Here is a 22,064-nt window from a genome sequence, read left to right as displayed (position 1 = left end):
ATTTTGGCAACAAGGTAAACAGTTGTCGTTCTTGGTATGGAGGCGAAGTTGGTCTGTCTGCTGGAGCAACAGCAGCAGTTAATGCAGCAGCAGCAGCTCATGCAGCAGCAGCAGCTCCAGTTACACATCTTACAAAAGCCGCTGTAACTGACAAAGTTGATGCTCGGGACACATTACCGCATCAGCTTCAGGGTCCTTGGGTGTCCGATGCTTTCCCGCGTCCGTCGTCCTTTCCATCCTTTAATGACGCTAAAAACCTACTTACATAGGCTGAAACAATATTTCACGGCTTTCCAAGACACGGACGACTCCTTGCAGCGGTCACTGTTTTCGTCTTGGGCCTCTCCGGACACGTTCTATCATCTCCGCATGCCCAATGCTACCATGTAGTCGCCTCTTGGCTGGAATTCCACCAGTACCATAAACAGCCCGGTCAATTGTATCGTTCCTGTGTCACGGACTTGCAGGGTCTCAGCTGTTGATGCGATTTTACGTGCACCAATCAGCAGTGTAAGGCTTCGTATGCGGACTCCCTGATCTGGGATGTAGTGGTTCAGTTGGCTCCCGACCCTGAGGTCTGCACTGTGGTGTTGAATCTTGACAACCCCTCCTTGGAAGAGATTCTCTGCATTGCTCACTCCTTTGAAATTGCTCAAGTGGCTAACAAGCGTCTTGTGGCGCGACTGCAGGTGGCAGCGATCGAGGAGTTCCAGCGGGTTCCGCACTTGCGATGTCGACGTGGCCCAGCCAACAGGGGCCAGTGCCATCGGGACTCTTTATGTTCCGACATATCTATGGCGTTGGCCCTTTTGTCGCCCCTCGGCGCCGGTCGAGCGGCCTACTTCCTTCTTGCCCACAGTGCTTTACTGCCCATTCGCGGGCTGATTGTCCCCACCACTGGAAAATGTGCACGCTGTGTAACAAGGAGGGCCACATCCGATCGGTTTGTCATAGTCGCTCGACTCGATCCAGTCCTGCCCATCCTGGGCCTCAAGATACCATCCATGCTCTGCAATCGGTTGTCCCACAGGATGACCCATCAGCGTGGAAGCTTTTCCTCACGCTCCGCAATTTCACAGAGGATGTCAGCTTTCAGGTCGACACTGGGGCCACCGTCTCCCTGATTGCTATGGCAACATATACCCGGCTGGACTCTCCTGCGTTGTCGCCTCCATCTCGCCGTTTATTCGCCTACGGAGACGGTTCCATTCCCCTTCCTTGGGTAGTTCATAGTCCAGGCGACATACAAGCATGTTCTGTGGCTCCTTACCCTCTCTGTCGTAGAGTATCTGTCGGCTTCGAATATTTTTGGCCTGGATGCGTTTCAACTGTTTGGCTTTTCAATTTCCGATGAAGTTAAGGTCGTTTCCCCGGCTGTTCCCTTTCAGGACTTCGACAATCTGTGCTCTGATTTTGTGTCGTTGTTTGCACCGGATCTCGGATGTGCTTCCGGCTTTCGGGCGCACATCACCCTATGGCCGGATGCACAGCCTCACTTTTTCTGGGCCAGGCCCCTTCTGGTCAACCAGGAACTTGATCAGCTCCAGGCCGCTGGCGTGCTGGAACCTGTAACCTATAGTGCATGGGCGACACCAGTGGTGGTCATACGGAAACCCAATGGGCCCCTTTGGCTATGTGGGGTTTTGGCGCTGCAGTCAATGCTCAGTCCCTCGTTGTTACTTATCCCATTCCCTGACAGGAAGACCTTCTTGCCAAGCTTGCCGGGGGAGAGTATTTTTCCAAGATCGACCTGACTGAGGCATACCACCAATTGCCCTTGGATGTCGAATCTCAGAACATCATGGTTATCAACATGCCTTTCGAATTGTATAAGTACAAGTGCCTTCCCGTTGGTGTCTCTTCAGCGCCAGCCATTCTCCAGCGATTCCTGGAGCAGCTTACCCAGCCTATCCCTGCATCTCTGAATTATCTGGATGACATCTTGGTCACTGGGTGTTCCCACTAGGAACGTTTGCAAAACCTCAGTGCCCTATTTCACACTCTGCAGTCTGCTGGTCTACGCTGTCAGCTGAACAAGTGTTGTTTCTTTCAACTGGAAGTGGAATACTTGGGCCACTGGCATAGCAAAGATGGCATTCACCATTCAGGTCATAATGTCACTGCCATTGAGGCCCTTCCTAGTCCCAAGGACTTATTGGAACTGCAGGTGTTTCTGGGCAAGGTTACTTATTACTTAAAGTTCTTGGCCCAGGGTGCCTCCATTGCTCAACCCCTCAATCACTTGTGTCGCAAAGTCATACCTTTTGTTTGGACTCCTGCCTGTGACCAGGCTTTTCTCCATTTAAAGGTGATGCTGAAGTCCGCCCCTTGCCTTACTCCCTTCTCTCCGGACCGCCTCTTGGTTGTGGCAGCTGATGCGTCAGCTTACGGCATTGGGGCCATCCTTGCCCACTGGGATGCCGATGGCTCTCAACAGCCCATTGCTTATGCCTCTAAGACGTTGACCCCAGTGCAATGGAACTACTCCCAGATTGAAAAGGAGGCCCTGGCGATCGTGTTCGCCATCCAAAAATTTCATTCCTATCTCATTGGGGCAAAGTTCACCATCCTGATGGACCATAAACCCTTGGTTACACTTTTCAGACTCCACTCTCACCTTCCCGAGCAGACGGCTCAACAACTCCAGCGCTGGGCATTGTTTTTACGTAATTATGCTTACACCATCCGGTATAAGCACACCGCCCACCATGCTAATGCGGACACTTTGTCACGTCTCCCAGCAGGCCCCAATCCTGCTTTTGATCAATAGGAGGCCCTCTGCTTTCACATTGATTCTGCCCACCGGGATGCGCTGGATGGTCTTCCTCTTATGGCTGCTGACGTTGCTGCGGCTACCCACCATGACCCTGTCTTGCGGCAGGTTCTCAACTACGTGGTCCACAGGTGGCCATCCTATGTTACTTGTCGGATGCAGTCCGATTCCTGTCCCTGGCGCCACCTGTCCCACAGACTCTCCGTGGTTGATGATGTCCTTCTGTTGGCCGTGGAGTCAGATGCCCACCGGGTGGTCATCCCTCCCGAAATGCGGCTTCAGGTACTCAGTTTGTTACACCACGGGAACTGGGGTATGTGCCATATGAAAGTTTTGGCTCGCCAGCATGTGTATTGGCCCGGCATCGAAGGTGATATTGAGCACCTGATCCGTGGCTGTACTGTCTGAGGGGGGCTTGCCTGGTGACGCACAGTCTTGTGCACACTGGCCTGTGCCGCGCCGGTCCTGGGATCACATCCGTGTCGATTTTGCGGGACCGTTTTTGGGGTCCATGTGGTTACTCATCGTTGATGCCTACTCCAAATACCCATATGTTGTCAGAATGGCATCCACCACCACGGAGGCTACACTCACGGAACTGGTCCAGGTTCTCACCACTGAGGGCCTGCCCCACACGTTGGTCTCCAATAATGGTCCCCAATTCCACGACTTCTGTCAGGCCAACGGTATCAAGCATATCTGTAGCCTTCCTTTGCACCCTTCATCCAATGGTGCGGCGGAGAGGCTTGTCCGCACTTTTAAACACCATTTGACTAAGGCGGTTGACACATCTCCAACCACGTTGGCCCCCACTCTGTTTTTGAGCACCTATCGCACTACGCCATTTAACGGTCGCAGGCCGGCAGAGCGCCTTCATGGGCGACAGCCGTGGACCCTGGTCCATGCTGGTCCTGGTCCATGCTGATGCTGTCCTCCTCCCACGCCCACTCCCAGCCCTCGCAGCGGTATGCCCCTGGCACGGCCGTGTGGGCCCGCGAGTACGGGCACAAGGTGGGTTGGACACCCGCCGTGGATGTCGCAGCCCACGGGCGGCATGTTATGTCAGTGCAGACGTCGAAAGTGTTGGAGCGCCACCATCACGATCAGCTCCACCCTCATGCTGCCACAGGACTAGCGCCACTGCCTCTTTCTCTACCTCCTTCAGGTACGGACGTGGTCGTCGAGTCACCATCCCAGCCCCCGGTTGCCGTCTCCCCGCGGGCCTGCTGCCGGCCCTCTGCACCTCCGGATGGATTGGCAGCTCCCTCCGCTGCCCATGGACTCTGGATCGGCTGTCATGGATACCTTGGGCGTCACTTCCTCCCTGTCACTAGCTGTTGACACACACAGTTCCTTTTCCCACTGCCGCCCACCTTGGGACCGTCCAGGGCGTTTCCACCCATATGCACAAGTTTCAGGAGGGAGTGATCTGGAAACGCGTGCCACAGAATTTGAATCCATGCCAGAAGTAATGGACGTCGAAGACCCATAGAGGTCTCTGCACCATTGCGCCATAAGCTGTAGCGGCGTGCGCCTCCTGGCCCTCATTTAGTGTGGGCACACCACAGTGGAACACATGGTCCCAGTGGCCAATAGCAGCACCCCTGATAGGGTACTTAAGCAGCGGCCTCTTGCTCAGCCAGTCAGTCTAATGTTGCTTACGTCGGTTTACACCTTGCTTTGCACTAGACTTCTTACTTCCTGGTTCGTGTACGAGTGGACATGTTTGTTTCCTTGTGACTCTGTTGTTCGGTCTTGTTGCATTCATTCTGTCCTTTGTTAGTCATGTCTGTCCTCTTATGTTGTGTTATTGTACGCGGGCCTCTCTGTGGGTCCCACTGTGCCTTCCATCATTGCTACCCCATGACCATGCTGGTCGCAGTTACAAAATGAATGACTGATGGGGGCTTGCCTGTTGATGCGCAGACACAGTGCACCTGCAGACCAGGCTGTCAATACCGCCATTGATGGTGGGCCAATACACGTGCCGGCGAGCCAAAATTTTCATGTGGCACAGTGCGCACGGTGTAACAAGAAGGACATCATCAACCATGGAGAGGCTGTTCGACAGGTGGCACCAGGGACTTATGTCAGTCTCCATCCAACAAGTAGTATAGGAAGGCCAACCATGGACCATGTAGTGGAGAACCTGCCACAAGATAGGGTCTTGGTGTGTAGCCATGGCAATGTGGTCAGCCATAGGAGGCAGGGAATCCAGCGCATCCCGGCGGTCAGAATCAATGCGAAAGCAGAGGCCGTCCTGTTGGTCGAACGCAGGATTGGGGGCTGCTGGGAGATGTGACAAAGCATCTGCGTTAGCATGGTGGGCAGTGGGCTTATACTGGATGGTGTATGTGTAATTCCGTAAAAATAAAACCCAGTTCTGGACACATAGAGTCACCCACTCTGGAATGTGAGAGTGGGGTCCGAAAAGCATAACTAAAGGTTTATGGTCTGTCAGCAGGTTGAACTTTCCCCAAAAAGATAGATTTTAAATTTTGGGTGGTAAACACAATTGCCAGGGCCTCATTTTCAATTTGGGAGTATTTCCGTTGTGCTGGGTTTAACGTCTTAGATGCATAAGCAATGGGCTGATCTGAGCCACTGGTATTCTAATGTACGAGGACGGCCCCAATGCCATATGCCGATGTGTCAGCTGCCACAACCAAGGGGCCGTCTGGAGAGAAGGGGGCAAGGCAAAGGGTGGACTACAGCATCATCTTTAAACAGAGAAAAGTGTGGTCACAGGCAGGAGTCCAATCAAAAGTCATCCCTTTGCGGTGCAAGTGATTGAGTGGTTGAGCAACGGAGGCAGCTTGGGGTAAAAACTTTAGGTTATAAGTAACCTTGCCCAAAAACGCCTGGAGTGCAGATATGTCCTTGGGACGAGGAAGGGCCTCAATGGCTGCGACATTGTGATTCGAAGGGCAAATGCTATCTTTACTAAGCGAGTGGCCTAAGTATCCCACTTCCGGGTGAAGAAAACGACACTTGTCCAACCGACAGCATAAACCTGCAGACTGTAGAGCGTGAAATAATGCGCTGAGGTTGTGCAAATGTTCCTGACAGGAATTCCAGGTGACCAAGATGTGATCCAGATAATTCACGCAGGCTGGGATAGGCTGTGTAAGCTGCTCCAGGAACCCTGGAAAACAGGCGGTGCCAAAGTGACACCAAATGGAAGGCACTTGTACTTGTAGAATCCAAAAGGTGTGTTGATAACCATGACGTTCTGGAAATCGGAATCCAAGGGTAACTGGTGGTATGCCTCAGCCAGGTCGATCTTAGAAAAGTACTCACCCCCACAAGCTTGGCGGGGAATGGGGTAAGTTTCTACTAAAGACTGGCACTACTATCAGTGCTCAAAGTCCCCACACAGCCAAAGTTGACCCATTGGGTTTCCGTATGACCACCAATGATGTCGCCCAGGCACTTTATGTACCAGCTCCAGGCTGCTGGCGTCCTGGAGACAATCAAGTTCCTACTTGACTGCCAGCCATAAGGCCACCGAATGGGGACAGGCGCAGAAAAAGCAAGGCTGTGCATCCGGCCAAAGTGTGATGTGCGCCTGAAAATCTGAAGCACATCCGAAATTCGTTGGAAACGGCAACACAAAAGCTGAACACAGAGCATCCAAGTCCTGAAAAGGAACAGACCTTAGCTTTTTTAGAAATTGAAAAGTCAAACAGTTTAAACATATCCAGGCCAAAAATATTCTAAACCTATGGATGGTCGACAACAAATAGGGTAAGGAGCCAGGCAACATGTGTGTATGTCGCCTGGATGACGAACTGCCCATGAAGGGGATTGGAACCATCGACATAGGCGACCAAATGCCGAGAATGCAGGGGAGCCAAGGTGGGTATATGTCACAGTATTAATCAGGGAGATGGTGGCCCAGTGTTGAGCTGAAAACTGACATCCTCAGTAAAAGGCAGAGCATGAGGAATAGCTTCTATGTTGATGGGTCCTCCAGCTGGATGACTGATTGCAGAGCATGTGCTGTATCCTGAGGCCCAGTAGGGGCAGGATGGGAGCAAGTCGAATGACTACAACAAACAGATTGGATGTGGCCCTCTTTCTCAAACATTCTATCAGATTGCCCCCCACCGCTGGAAAACGTGTACAGAGTGTGTGGTAAAGCACTGTGGGCAGGGTGGAAGTGGACTGCGTGACCAGTGATGAGGGGCGACTGGAGGCTCTGATACAATAGAGATATCAGACATAGAGGAATCCCGATGGTGCTGGCCTCTGTTGGCTACGCCATGTCTACGTCATGATGGCGGAACCCACAGAGACACATCAATCGCTGCCACTTTCGGCTGTGCCATAAGATGCTCGTTAGCCACCTGAGCAATTTCAAATGAGTGGGCAATGAGGAGAAACTCTTTGAATGAGGGATTATCGAGTTTCAATGCTGCAGTGCAGACTTTAGGATCACGAGCCAACTGAACACCCACATCCCGGATGAGGAAATCTGCATACGAAGCCTTACACTGATGATTGGTGCATGTAAAATTGCAGTGACAGCCGACACCCTGCAAGTCCGTGATCCAGGAACAATATGATTGAGCAGGCTGTTTATGGTACTGGTAGAACTCCATCTGAGAGGCGACCACATGGTAGTGCTGAGAATAATAGTTTGGCAGCAAAAGGCATTTCTCCTGGAAAGAGCAAGCCACAGGCCAAATTGCGGAGAAGAAAAAATGTGTCTGGGGAGCCCCACGACAAAAACAACGACCGCTGCAAGGGGTCATCCGTGACCCGAAAGCTGTGAAATGTTTTTCAGACAGTTTAAGTGCGTTTCCCAGACTTTTTTAGCATCATTAAATGGTGGGAACGACGGTAGACCTGGGAAAGCATCGGACACCCGAGGACTCAGAAACTGTTGTGGAAATGCATCCCAGACACTGACTTTATCTGATAGACATCTTACAAAAGTTCATATGGTTGCTAACTGTACCTGCTGCTGCTGCGTGAGCTGCTGCTGCACGAGTTGCTGCTGTTGTTCCAGAAGGCAGACCAACGTAGACTCCATGCTAACAACTACTACCGTTTACCTTGTTACCACAATGCTGTAACCATGACAGGAACGGTTGCGGGGTTGCCCCTAACGAAAATGTGGCGGGACCAAACAGGATTGGCGTGTGAATCATTCTCCATGTTCACTGGATTGGCCTGCTTATAGGAAAGAAAAGAAGATTCAGGAGTATAAGTTCCTTGATCGTCTAACCTATATTGAGGCTTGTAAGAAGTATACACGTCTTCATCCTGTGTCAATGACACCTAGCTATGCTTTAATTACATCTTCACCCCTTCCTCCCCCTTCCTTACCCCAGTCCAAAACGCCTCTTCCCCTCTCCCTGCAGTTCCCCCACCTGCCGGTCAAGGGCACCCCTCCTGGGACCCCCCTTCCTGGTACCTTCCAGGCCAAAGGTCTGCTGCCACACTACAACCATGAGAACCACAATCTGTGAGGCCCCAGGTCACCCGCTCTCTTTCTGTTCCAGAGCTTGCTGCAGCTGGCTCCCTTTCGCAGCACAGCCCTCCTCGATCTCAAACAGAAAAGAAGAAGACTTGACTCTGACCTACTGTTCACGGATGTCGCCCCCTCCTTGTCAGTGATGGATAGTGACCCAGTGACGTGACTGGCTTTAGCCTGTTCACCCCCATTAGAACCATGATTATGTGTTTATCCGATGGAATTGTGACAGATATTACCATCACCTTCCGGAGTTGAAATCCCTTATTTTGTATTACTCTGCAGCTTCTGTGGTTCTACAGGAATCTCATTTTACTTATGATCACTCGGCGGCCCTCCACGGGTTCCATGCTTTCTGCTGAAATCGTGTTGGCCCCCTGCAGGCCTTTGATGGCGTTTGTACATTGGTTCGTATGGACACTACTAGCACATGGATTCCTCTTCAAACTTCATTGGAAGCAGTTGCTGGACTCTGCAGTCACAATTTGCAATCTTTATCTCTCTCCTTACAGGACTCTTACACTTGCTGCTTTAACTGCCCTTCTTCAGCAACTTCCTCCTTCCATCCCCGTTCTCGGGGATTTTAAAGCTCATCATCCCTTGTGGAGCAGTGCATTTCCATCTAGTCAGTGTCTTCTCATAGACCAGTTCCTTGCAGACCACGATTTGTGCCTTCTTAATGATGTCTCCCCTACCCATTTCAGTGTCGGTCATGGTACCTTTCGCACCATTGATCTCTTTCTTTCTTCTCGCTCCCTTCTCCCTTCATTGCACTGGTTGCCATACAACAACCTTTGCAATAGTGACAATTTCCCGTTGATTCTCTCGCTACCTTCCCGCTCCCCAATGGACAGGTTACCTCATTGGTCTTACCAATGTGCCAGTTGGCATCTATACTGCACAGGTAGTTTTTTCTCCCTCTCTGTTGGGTTGTATTGATGACGTCCTACGTGACATGTCTGATGCGAATCTTCATGCTGCTAGCCTTGTATCCCACGCTAATCTGGACCATTTCACAGCTGGCATGACCCGTGGTACTGTACAGCAATTGCCATTGCCATCCGTGATTGCTGCCAAGCTTTGCAACCCCTTAAGAGGCACCCATCCACTGCCAATCTTATTACCTTTAAATGCCCCCGCACCAAAGCCCGTTACTTAATCAAATGGAGCAAACTGGTGTATTGGGAATGCTTTGTTTCTCCCCTCTGTTCTACTGTCCCACTGTCATGGGTCCATGCACCGTATGGTGGATTGCAGAGTATGTATGTAGATGTAGATGCAGATGGGTTTCACTTTGCTCTCTCCAAGGTTGCCATCGGAAGTCTTCCGTCCCAGTCGTTGTCCCGCAAGAATCAAGAGGTCCATGCAAAGGCTATCTGGGAGGGTGTCTTGTGACCCATTTTGTAACAGCGCCAGCATCAACCTCCTATCCAGCTGCTTTCCTTCACCAGAAACAGTGGGCTGAAGAATCGACCCCTTGTCTGTCAGAATCTACCAATGAACCTTTTCCTGAATGGGAACTTCTTTCCACATTTTCTTCTTCTCATCATATGGCCCCTGGCCCAGACTCCATTCATCACCAGTTGCTTCAACATCTCAGTGCTCAAAAACGACAACATATTCTCTGGGTGCTTAACCGTATATGGTTCCATGGTGACTTCACTTATGAATGGAGGGATATCATCGTTGTTCCCGTCATTAAGCCTGGTAAGAACCCTTTGTTTGCCGAAAGCTTTCGGCCAATTAGTCTGACTAATGTTGTTTGCAAGTTAGTTGAATGGATTATAGCCTGTCGGCTCAATTGGGTCCTTGCAGCTTGTGATCTATTGTCCCCTTACCAGTGTGGCTTCCAAGAGGGATGGTCTCCAATCGATCATTTACTTCGCTTGGAATCCACAGTTCATCAGGCATTTTCCCAGTGCCACCATTTTGTTGCAGTATTTTTCGACATTTGCAAGCCCTATGACATGGGTTGGCGCCATCTTATCTCACTTACACTTCATGAGTGCTGTCGTTGGGGCCCACTCCGGATTTTTATCTGCCAGTTGGTGTTCTATCAGTCGTTCAGGGTTCAGGTTGGTACTGCTTTTAGTTCTCCATGGCCCCAGGAGAATGGCATCCCACAGGGTTCTGTATTGAGTGAACTTCTTTTCCTCATTGCTATAGATGGACTTGTGGCCTCCATTGGTCACCCCAGCTCTGTATGTGGATGATTTCTGCATTTGGGTTAGTTCCTCTTCGATGGCCTCTGCAGAGCGGCAGCTCCGGGGTGCTATATGTTGTGCCTCTGCATGGACCCTCTCACTCGGGTTTCAATTCTCTCCTTTAAAATTGTGGTTGGTCCACTTCTGTCTCCATACTGCGGTCCACACCTATCCAGAGCTCTACCTTGATGCACAATGATTACCTGTGGTCCCACAGTTTCGTTTCCTGGGTCTTATTTTTGACAAGAAGCTCACTTGGCTGCCTCATATCAGACTTATGATGATAGGATGTTTCCGTATACTCCATGTCCTTCGCTTTCTTGTCCACACCTCTTGAGGTGCGAATCGTTCCACTCTTCTCTGCCTTTATCAGGATTTAGTGCTGTCTCGCTTGGACTATGGTTGTCGAGTTTATGTTTTGGCTGCTCCTTCCACACTGCACCTTCTGGATCTGGTCCACCATCGTGGTATCCGTTTGGCCCCCAGCGCCTTTCCTATGAGCCCTGTTGATGGTTTCCTGATTGAAGATTTCTGTCGATGGTCCCAGCTTCTGGTCTCTTACTCAATCATTGTCCATTCATCTCTCACTCATCCTTCCTATTCTATCCTGTTCCTATACCAAGGATGTCACCCACCCGATTCCCGCCCTTGGGTGGGTTTATCCATGGGCTCCGCCTTGTGTCTCTTCACCATGATTTTCAGCTTGCTTCTTTGTCCCGTCTGTCACGTTCCCTCCCCCCCCCCCCACTCCTCACTGGTTAGATCCTTGGCCCCGTATTCGGATGGATCTCCACTGAGGTCTGAAAGATTCTGTTCCTCCAGTGATGTTCCATTGTTTTCCCACTGACTTTTATGGGAGTTTTGGGATGCTGTTGTTTTTACACTAATGGCTCTAAATCTGCTGATCATGTAGGATATGCCTTCATGTCCTCTGTTGGCATGGAAAATCATCTCCTGCCAACTGCATGTTGGGTGTTTAACAGAGGTAAGAGCCTGGGAAATTGCCATCAATTCTGCAGTAAACAGTCCCAACCAAACCATGTTTTGTTATGTACGGACTCAATGAGTGGCCTTCAGGCTATTGACCTATGTTTTTCCTGCCATCCCTTGGTCTTGGCCATCCATGACTGTTTTGCTGATCTTCACCATGCTGATTCTTCTGTTGACTTCCTTTGGGCTCCTGGCCATGTGGGTAACCCAGGTAATGACCTTGCTGATGGTTCGGCTGGGGGAGCAGTCACTTCTTTGTAACTTTTCCTGCGGCTGATTTACAGCTTCATATCAAATCCCACTTGGCACAATCATGGGCCAACTCTTGGGAGGCTAATAAACTTCGTGCGCTTAAGATGACACCTGTCCCATGGCATTCTTCCTTCTGCCTCTTCCAAAAGGACTTGACCACCCCATGTTGACTCCACATCAGCCATACCAGGCTGACCATGGTTTTCTTTTGCGTAATGAGCCACCCCCATTATGTGGTTGTGGATCCTTCCAGTCAATAGCCCACATTTTGGTGGAATGCCCCCTTCTTTTGGCTCTGCATACCAAGTACAGATTTCCCCGCACTTTACCTATAATATTGGCAGATGATTCCCAGATGGTTGAACTGGTTCTCTGTTTCCTCTGTGAAAGTGGTTTTTATTTTCAGTTTAAAGGTTTTTAATTTCCCTCTGGAATAGGGGAACTGTAGTGAGGGTTGGGGTGTCTCCCACTGTAAGGTGTATTTTGGAGATTCCTCTTTTCTTTCCCTTTTACTCTTTCTTTATCACTTTTTAGGTTTGGTTAGTCTCCTTTTACAATACGCACCCTTACATTCTAGTGGTTGAACGCTTTTGAATAGCAGGTGATCTTGCCTGTACTGCATCAAAGGTGGGATATTTCCTGCCTCTAGCAAATCCTTGAGGTTGTCCACTTGCTGACTTCCCTCCTTTTGTTTTCACCATTGCAACACGACTGCACTTTTACGTTTTTTTGGTCTATTACCTTTTATCATTATGACTCTTCTCAGATGTGAATCAATTCAAGTGGATCACCTTTGAAACAAGGGGCTGATGACCTTGCTGTTTGGTCCCTTCAACACCAATCAACCAACCAACCAACTTTCTCTATACCTGTTAAATGTAAAACGCCAAATAGTGCCATAATTTCACGCCTATCTGTAACATTACAATCTATGATGAATTTGTAGTTTGTTCTAAGGTTGTCAGCATATTTGTTAGTATGGGATACTATCATACCTGTAATATTAGTGTCAAAAAGTATGAAAAACACACAAATTTCATAGAGATATCTTTTTAATTGCTTGTGAGACCCTGATTTCCACTACTTGTATTGTGAAGTGGACCATCTCCTCCCCACTACTGTGGCCAATGTAATAAGCAGAGATCCAAAGTTGTGGCGATCTGCTGGAGCAATGCTGTTGTCTCACCTAACTCAAATCTTGTAATTTTTTCACCAAAATAGAGATCAGTCAGTCCACCAATGAAATCAAAGGGACACGGCAGACTTTACAGGTCTATATATGCAGATAATGAGCTCAGGTAACTTCGCATAAACTCACATTGTATGGAAATTTCTGGATTGAACTATGACATTTAGATGTGCGAAAACGGGATATAAATTTGTCCTTAGTTGTTTCATTGCCATATTTCTGTACTGATGTGTTCCTGGCAGCATTAACCAAAGCATTGACCTAATTATCTGAATAGGCTGGAAGGTGAAGCTTAAGATTGTAATGAAATCTGTTGTCCATAGCATTTGTGTGTGTCAGCTGATCAAATGATGGAGCAGAGTAATAAATGAACAGGAGATATGTTGGCAATATTGAGGTATCAAATAAGATCATAGGGTGACCTCACCAGTCTGCAGAACTAGTGTAAAGACACAACCTTTTTTCCTTACACCAAATGGTGTAATTGTTATAAAAATTACACAGATCCCACATGCAAAAACAAAAAACAAGCTAGCATGATTTAGTTTACAATTTAATATGTAACTGATGTGTATACACTACTGGTCATTAAAATTGCTACACCACAAAGATGACGTTCAACAGATGTGAAATTTGACCCACAGGAAGAAGATGCTGTGATATGCAAATGATTAGCTATTCAGAGCATTCACACAAGGTTGGTGCCAGTGGTGACACCTACAACGTGCTGACATGAAGAAAGTTTCCAACCGATTTCTCATACACAAACAGCAGTTGACTGGCATTGTCTGGTGAAACGTTGCTGTGATCCCTCATATAAGGAGGAGAAATGTGTACCATCACGTTTCCGACTTTGATAAAGGTCGGATTGTAGCCTATCGCAAATGTGGTTTATCGTATCGCGACATTGCTGCTTGCATTGGTTGAGATCCAATAACTGTTAGCACAATATGGAATCGGTGGGCTCAGGAGGGTAATATGGAATGCTGTGCTGGATCCCAATGGCCTCGTATCACTAGCAGTCGAGATGACAGGCATCTTATCTGCATGGCTTTAACGGATCGTGCAGTCACGTCTCGATCCCTGAGTCAACAGATGGGCACATTTTCAAAACAACAACCATCTGCATGAACAGTTCGACGATGTTTGCAGCAGCATGAACTATCAGCTCAGAGACCTTCGCCGCAGTTACCCTAGACACTGCATCACAGAGAGCATTGCCTGTGATGGTGTACTCAATGACAAACCTGGGTACATGAATGGCAAGATGTCATTTTTTCGGATGAATCCAGGTTCCGTTTACAGCATCATGAGGGTCACATCCATGTTTGGCGACATCGCAGTGAATGCACATTGGAAGCTGGTATTCGCCATCGCCATACAGGTGTATCATCCGGCATGATGGTATGGGGTGCCATTGGTCACACGTCTCGGTCACCTCTTGTTCGCATTGATGGCACTTTGAACAGTAGATGTTACATTTCAGATGTGTTATGACCCATGGCTCTACCTTTCGTTCGATCCCTGCTAAACCCTATATTTGAGCAGGATAATGCACGACTGCATGATGAAAGTACGGGCCTTTCTGGATACAGAAAATGTTCAACTGCTGCCCTGGCCAACACATTCTTCAGATCTCTCACCTATTGAAAATGTTGGTCAATGGTGGCCGAGCAACTGGCTCATCACAATACGCCAGTCACTACTCTTGATGAACTGTGGTATCGTGTTGAAGCTGCATGGGCAGCTGCACCTGTACATGCTATCCAAGCTCTGTCTGACTCAATGCCCAGGCATATCAAGGCCGTTATTATGGTCAGAGGTGGTTGTTCTGGGTACTGGTTTCTCAGGATCTATGCACCCAAATTGCATTAAAGTATAATCACATGTCACTTCTAGTATAATATATTTGTCCAATGAATAACTGTTTATCATTTGCATTTGTTCTTGGTGTAGCAATTTTAATGGACAGTAGTGTACTTTTAAGGGTTTTGAACACCAAAGAAACGTTTTGTTGACATAATGAAACATTTTTGAAAATGCAACACTTTGTCACTACCAACCACCGTAGTTTGTTGTCATAAAATCAGATAGAAGGAAGACAGGTGATATAGGTCAGTCTGCACTTCCCAAGGAATTGGAGGCAAATGCAGAAAGACAAACTTTAAGTGACAGCAGGTTGATTGCTTTGATCAGCTCCAACAATCACAGGCCATATATGAGGGTCACAAGTTTTGGGATTCTAAAGGCTACTAGGTGCAGGAAATTCTTGTAACTCTTGGGTCTGAATAACACAATTTGCATTCAGACTTATTACTACACCGAAGGGTGATTGTATACATTATAAAAAGCAAAGGCTGCAACTGGCTGCACAACAGAAGTAGGTGTTCCTGCTCACAGGGTTAGAGTGAATGGCTGAATCACACTTGCAGCATTGCCAAGTGTGAACTTCGAGGCCACTACTCCAAGTGAGAAAATAGATTTGTTGGAGCTTATCTGAAGATTTTGGTAGGGAGCACACAGTAAGTTATCTCAGATGGAGAGTCATCATCAGATGCAGAAGTAACATTGGGTGTGCCTCCCGGAAAGTGAGTTGTGAGTCCTGTTTTTTATGTTGTATATTAATGACATTTTGCAGATGATGCTGTTACCTATAATGAAATACTATGTGGGAGAAGCTCCAGAAATATTGAGTCAGATGTTTCTAAGATTCCAATATGGTGCAGAGACTTAGTACTTGCTCTCAATGTTCAGAAAAGTAAAATCTTTCAATTCACAAATGAAAAAACTGAATGTCCTATGACTATTATATCAATAAGTCACTGGAAACTGAATGAGAAAGTACGTTCAGTTGTGAATAAAGCAAGTGGTAGACTTCACGTTATTGGTAGAATATTGGAGAAGTGCAATCAGTTTACAAAAAAGATGGCTTACAAATCACTCTGGCAACCCTTCCTAGAATATTGCTCAAGTGTGTGGACCCGTACCAGATAGGACTAGCAGGGAATATTCAACATATACAGAGAAGGGCAGGGTCAATGGTCACCAATTTATTTAATCTGTGGTAGAGTTTCACAGAGATACTGAAGGAAATGAACTGGAAGATTCTTGAAGATAGTTGTAAACTATCCTGAGAAAGTCTGCTAACAATGTTTCAAGAACTGGCTTTAAATGATTACTCCAGGGATATACAACACCACCTTACATATCACACACATAGGGATTGTGAGAATAAGGTTAGAATAATTATTGCATGCACAGAGGCATTCAATCAATTATTTTTTCCACACTCCATAAATGAATGGCTCAGGAAGAAACACTAATAAATAGTAGAATGGCACATACCCTATGCCACGCACCTCACAGTGATTTGCAGAGTACAGATTTAGCTGTAGATGTAGATGTAGCAGTAGAAGCTGGCTATGAGCAATAAGAAGTTCACTGCCCAATGGTCTGATTGAGCACTTGCCCTGAATAAATGGAACCGGGTTTTTAAGGGATTGTGGCAGCAAACTATTTCTCCGTATCTGTAGTCCGCCCACCAATCCACCAACATCACATGCATTGGCTGTTGTGTCTTAGCCAGAGACGCCAGGGAATTGAAAACAAGTTTAGATCATTTCTCTTCTCCTACTCTGTAGGTTGTGATGTTTCTGGGCATTACATTGACCCCAAGTTCCATTGCAACAGCATTCAGCTGGAAGCTGTTGTTAGTTGTAATAGGAAGTGTAGTGACGTTCAACCATGTTCTATGTCACTTGGCATTGCCCTGAGGTGCCTCATGAGGGGGGTGTGATGTCGCAGCACTGTTACCCATTTCTCATCTCATTCTAATCTGTGTAAACACACTGAATCGCAGTTAGCATAGGCAGCAAGCTTCGTACTTGCCCATAATTTTTTTTTTTTTTGTATGTTTGTGTTTGTGGGTGGGTAAGAGGGTGTGTGTGAGTGTGGCCAGCCATCTGCTAGAGTGACACCATTCAGCAGCTTCTAGGCAGTGGGTGCAGTTGCTGAGAGTTTCTGCAATTGAGTAATTTTTTACAATATTCTCTTGAATTGTAACAAGGATTCGAAATCTGTTGCATAGAGGTGAACCTTTATCTTTTGGGATTCTGTAGTTCAGTACATCAAATAGTGTCTTTGCACAGAATGTACTTAATGACATAAGGGTTATTCTGCTGAAGTCATTAAAGGACTGAACTATTCATCATGGAAATAGGCATGATGTCATCTATATATCCTGCATTTCTCATCCATTTAGACTAAAGTTATACCTCAGCAATGCAGTTTGTTATTGTTAGGCCACTCATTTGATTAGTTATGAAGAATGTGGTACAGAAACTTCTTAACTTCAGTCTGTTACATAGCATAATACCTCCATCTATTAAATGGCTCTGCGACAACTTTAACAGGTGTGACGTTCTAGAAAAAGCCTCTGCTCTTGGTTAAGAAAATGTTGTATTTGTACCAACACAAAATATGGGTGCAAAAAATACCCAGGTTTATGTTACAGCTACAAAAATTGTTGCATCCTCTTTGACAGCCTTGATGAATGTCAGAAGAAAACTTCTAGCCATAACTGTATAGTAATTGTAATAACCTGTTTTTCCTTATACAATGTGTGAATTGTGGTAATGTGAACACTGGGGTGGGGTAATTCAGTGCTTGTGATGTTCAGATATACAGTGCAATGTTCCTTCAGACAGGCATGCATGTCCAAAGCAACAGTGCATTGTACTTATGCGCTATGTTGTTCAGGTCTATCTGCTGACACCAGGTAAGTGACTTTAAAACAAATTGTGAATTTTGATTAATATATTTCGCCTGTACAGGAGTACACATAATGAATGTAAGAGTACAAGTTGAAGACACATGGTTGACAATAAGTGTAAGTTTGGGTTTACCCATGAATCATGGTGGGATAGGCTAATGGTAAGTACTGTGTTTAGTAAAGAGAAATCTGGGTTAGAGTCCTGGTCTGTCAGAAATTTTCATTGTTGTCATTCCATTATACACTGATGGTTGTTCATATTTGAAACAATGAGTACATTTCATCAACTTTGGTGTGTTGAACTACTGGTATGCCTTCCAATGGTGAATGTGGGAAATCTATGAGGATGCCAGGTCGGTGTTTAGATATGGATGGATTTGTAAGGTGTTGACCTGCATGATAAGGGAATTTGTTACCTCTGCCAATAATATGTTGCATCCTTTTAGTGCCAGTTCTTTCTCTGCCTCCCCTTCTCGTGAGGTTGATATTGCAAAAATCAACCATTTAAAGTCTGTCTGAATCTGAAGAACTTTCAACGTGATGAAATTTATATAGATTTTGAAAATGAATTTTCACTCTGCTGCAAGGTTCGTGCTGATTAGAAACTAGAAATTTCCTGACAGATGGAAACCATATACCAGACTTGGTCTTGAACATGGCATCTTTTGTTTTTGAGGGCAAGTGCACTACTGACTGAGCTATCCAAGCACACTTTGTGAACAGCCCTCACCACTGTACTTCTACCAGAGCCTCATCTCGTACATTCCCTACATTACTGAAGTTCTTCTGCATACCTTCTGGGACTACCCCTCCTGGAAGAAAGGATATTTTGGAACTATGGCTTAACCACAGCCTGAGGGATCATTTCCAGGAGTGTTAGTGAGTATCTCATCCCTTACCTTCCAAATTTCACTGAATTTTTCCTGCATACATTTTGGGACTGATATCCATCTGTGAAGGCAGGTCATGAGACATATTTGGATAGCTCAATTGGTAGAGGCCTTGACCATGAAAGGCAAAGTTTCTAGAACTGAGCCCCAGTCCAGCATACAATTTTAATCTGTGTGAAAGTTGTCTTGAGGGCAATTCAGAACATGAATCATGGTCACAACATGACATCCCAATCTAACCGTTACCCCCATCAAAGGATCCTAGCTCAGTTCGTGATCTAGGAGGAGTGAGGAACCTCAGTCAGTCTGTTCCAATATGTTGTATCAAAACACAGTTTTCAAACAATGTTCTTGTTGTGGCCTTCGGTCCAAGTACTGGTTTGATGCAGCTGCCCTTAACAACACAAAAATACCATTTACATTGAGCTCTACTTTTCCACCACTGAAATTCAATACTACTTGATGTTAATTTTAAAAATCTACTGCTAAAATTGTGTATGTGACAGCTTATGTCCTCGGTATGTCTGGGCCAACCTAATTAGTATTGAATTTCCTTCTTCCTACAGTTAAAACTTCTTTCTCTCCACAATTGTTTCCATAACTGCAATTCTTTGTTATGACAGAATTAGCGAGGTTTCTCATCTTCACTCTTACCATACGTGATGTCGCTGATAACCAGAGTAACACTTCATGCAAAACAGCAAGTCTTCACCTGCAAAAATAATCACAGGGTGAATGACTTTCTGTGATCAGTACCAGGTCAGATTAAAGAAAGATTCAGACGCAGGCTGCAAGCTCTTTTACCCATAGGTTTGAACAACATGCAAGTATTACAGAGATTGGGAAGTTAAATGGGAATCCCTGGAGGGAAAGTGGCCTTCTTTTTGAGGAACACTGTTGAAGCTGAATGCACAACGATTGTACTGCTGCCAACATACATTTTACATAAGGACCATGAGGATAAGATGAGAAAAAAAGATTAGGGCATAATGGAAGCATTCAGGTAATTGTTTTCCCCTCACTCTGTTTGTGAGTGGAACAGAAATGGAAATGACTAATTGAGTTACACGATACAGTCAACCACACACTGTACTGTGGCTTGTAGAGTATGTATGTAGGTGTAGATGAAAATAAAATTAAACAACTTATATCAGATGCCATCCTCTTATATCTTCATGACGTAAAAAGTGAGTGCTACTATGACTGCTCTCTTTATCCCATCTAGTGGCTAGTGGTGCTGTGTCTCGTTCACGGAGTCCTGGGTTCGATTCCCGGCTGGGTTGGGTATTTTCTCAACCCAGCGACTGTACGCTTGCATTGTTCTCACCATTTCTTCATCATTCATGAAAGTGGCGAGACTGGACTGAGTAAAGTTATGGTTTCGTACAGGCACTGATAAGCACTGAATTGAGCACCCCACAAACCAGCCATCATCATCATCATCATCATCATCATCATCTCTTCTATCCTGACTGTTGACTCGACTATCACCTGTATTGTCATCATCATCCTATAGGATTATTTCCTCAGTCTGTGGATCCAATGTCCACAAACTTTTTCTACTCATAGCTATTTCTACTGAACCAACTGCCATAATTGTTGTCATTACACATTTGTGGGTTCTGAGGCTGCTGATCTCTGAATGGTACGCATTTGGGAATCTCCATCTTCAATTTTCAGTTATTTGGTCTGTATGGCTGTGGAAGGTCCTCTAGCGACTGAAGAATCTTGATAAAAAATTCAAGCTGTAATAGTCCAGTTTTTGTAGAAACCTTTGAAATGCTTAACTATTATCGTTGCAATAGGTTGCTTGTATAATGTGCCTTAACTTTAGATGAGACATTTGAAAAATTTTTACAAGGGCCCCCCCCCCCCCCCCCCTGCCACAACTATTTTATAATAATAATTTTAACAGCATGGGAGAATAAACAGAGCACACATCTTAGGCTCACAGCAACAAATTTATGTCTTCCAAAATATTCTATTAATGTTCAAGAGGTTGTAATATGTGAGGACTTTTGTGTTATGTAGTTTTATTCCACATTAAATTTGCAAGACACAACCCTATTGGTTCTTAGTGCACACACTCTGCAAATTTACTCACTCATTTATCAGGAGCTTGTCTGTGTTTACCATTGCCGGCTCATGTAAAATGGCCTTTTCACTGTGTAACAGTTACCTCAATTCAGAATTGAGCTATACGAGATTTTGATGCTCATGTTTCAAACACGTATGCGTCCTGCTTGTGCTTTAACTCTGATTCAATCTACAATATAATATTTCGGGGAAATACTTCACTTTTATGTGCCCCGTATGGAGTTCAAACTCTCAGAACCCAACCTGCAGGAGTGCTCATGCTCAACTCAGTCACTCTGTCACACCAGATCATCTCCAGGTGCCAGTTTCTCCCTTACAGAATGATGGGCATCCCAGTGTGTACTGCCACTGTGCTGTAGCAAGGAACTGGAAGGACAGTTCCGATTCTTCAAGTGTAGGATCAATATCCTTAGAATACGCTGATAAATTCTGCAGGACTGTAGATTATCTGAAAAGTGATTTTCTTTTTGCCAACCACATACTTGAAAAATGTGAAAGAGCAAAAATCATATTGTTTCAAATTTTTGGATGTGGTGTTGCATGTGACACATGCTTGCATTGTGGGTGACCAGACTGAAGGAACACTCAGAAGTGAGTGGCCAGATATTTGTAGCCGGTTCTTAAACTCCAGCTTGTGACACATGGCATGGGGAGTCAATTAGTAATCTAACTGTTGTGTAGAAGCCCACTGGCCTACAAATATTTTGCCTTAAAAAATTGACTGCAGGGACACAGACAAGCACAATATCAGTATGTCTTCAGTATGGCACCCTCCATTCATATCACAGCTGTCAACAGTGATGATTACCATTGTTTTAGCTTCCTCTACTGACAGAACAAAAACTTTGTGTTTCACACCGATGACATCACATAGTGGTGCTTCATGCCATCTGCCCAGTTTAGGATGGTGAGACATCGACATATGTAGGTTCTGAGTCTGATAGGTTGAGGGAATCTGACGTCTGGATTTGCTGGAGTAGCATTATCCTGAGTTGTCTTGTTTTTCTCTTCAACATCTTTGAAGGATTGGGACTGTTGAAGGACTTACCCTGTGGGGGTAGGAACTGTAGAGGAGCCAGCAGCCCTTGGACCTGAAATAGTGTCTTCTTCAAGCACTCCATGTCTAGTATTCACCGTTCCATCAACAATGACGCCATTAATCTTCTGCCCTTCCTTACTGTCTCTGACTGGTGTTAGCTTGCTGGTCTGGGCATTCCCAGGGAGAGGATCCCATAATTGGAGCGAGTCACTAGTAGATGCTGGAGGAGGGAACTGTGTGTGGGGAGGTGATGTACCCAAATATGGTACATAATAAAGATATTTCTGGTGATCTAGCCACAGTCATGGCAGAAAGCACTATTTATGAGATGGTATGAAAATAATAGTATTTTTTCCAGGCTCCTTAATATGATAGAA

The sequence above is a fragment of the Schistocerca serialis genome, unplaced genomic scaffold (assembly GCF_023864345.2).
Source record: "Schistocerca serialis cubense isolate TAMUIC-IGC-003099 unplaced genomic scaffold, iqSchSeri2.2 HiC_scaffold_1353, whole genome shotgun sequence".
Lineage (NCBI taxonomy): Eukaryota > Metazoa > Arthropoda > Insecta > Orthoptera > Acrididae > Schistocerca > Schistocerca serialis.
This window is presented reverse-complemented; position numbering follows the sequence as displayed.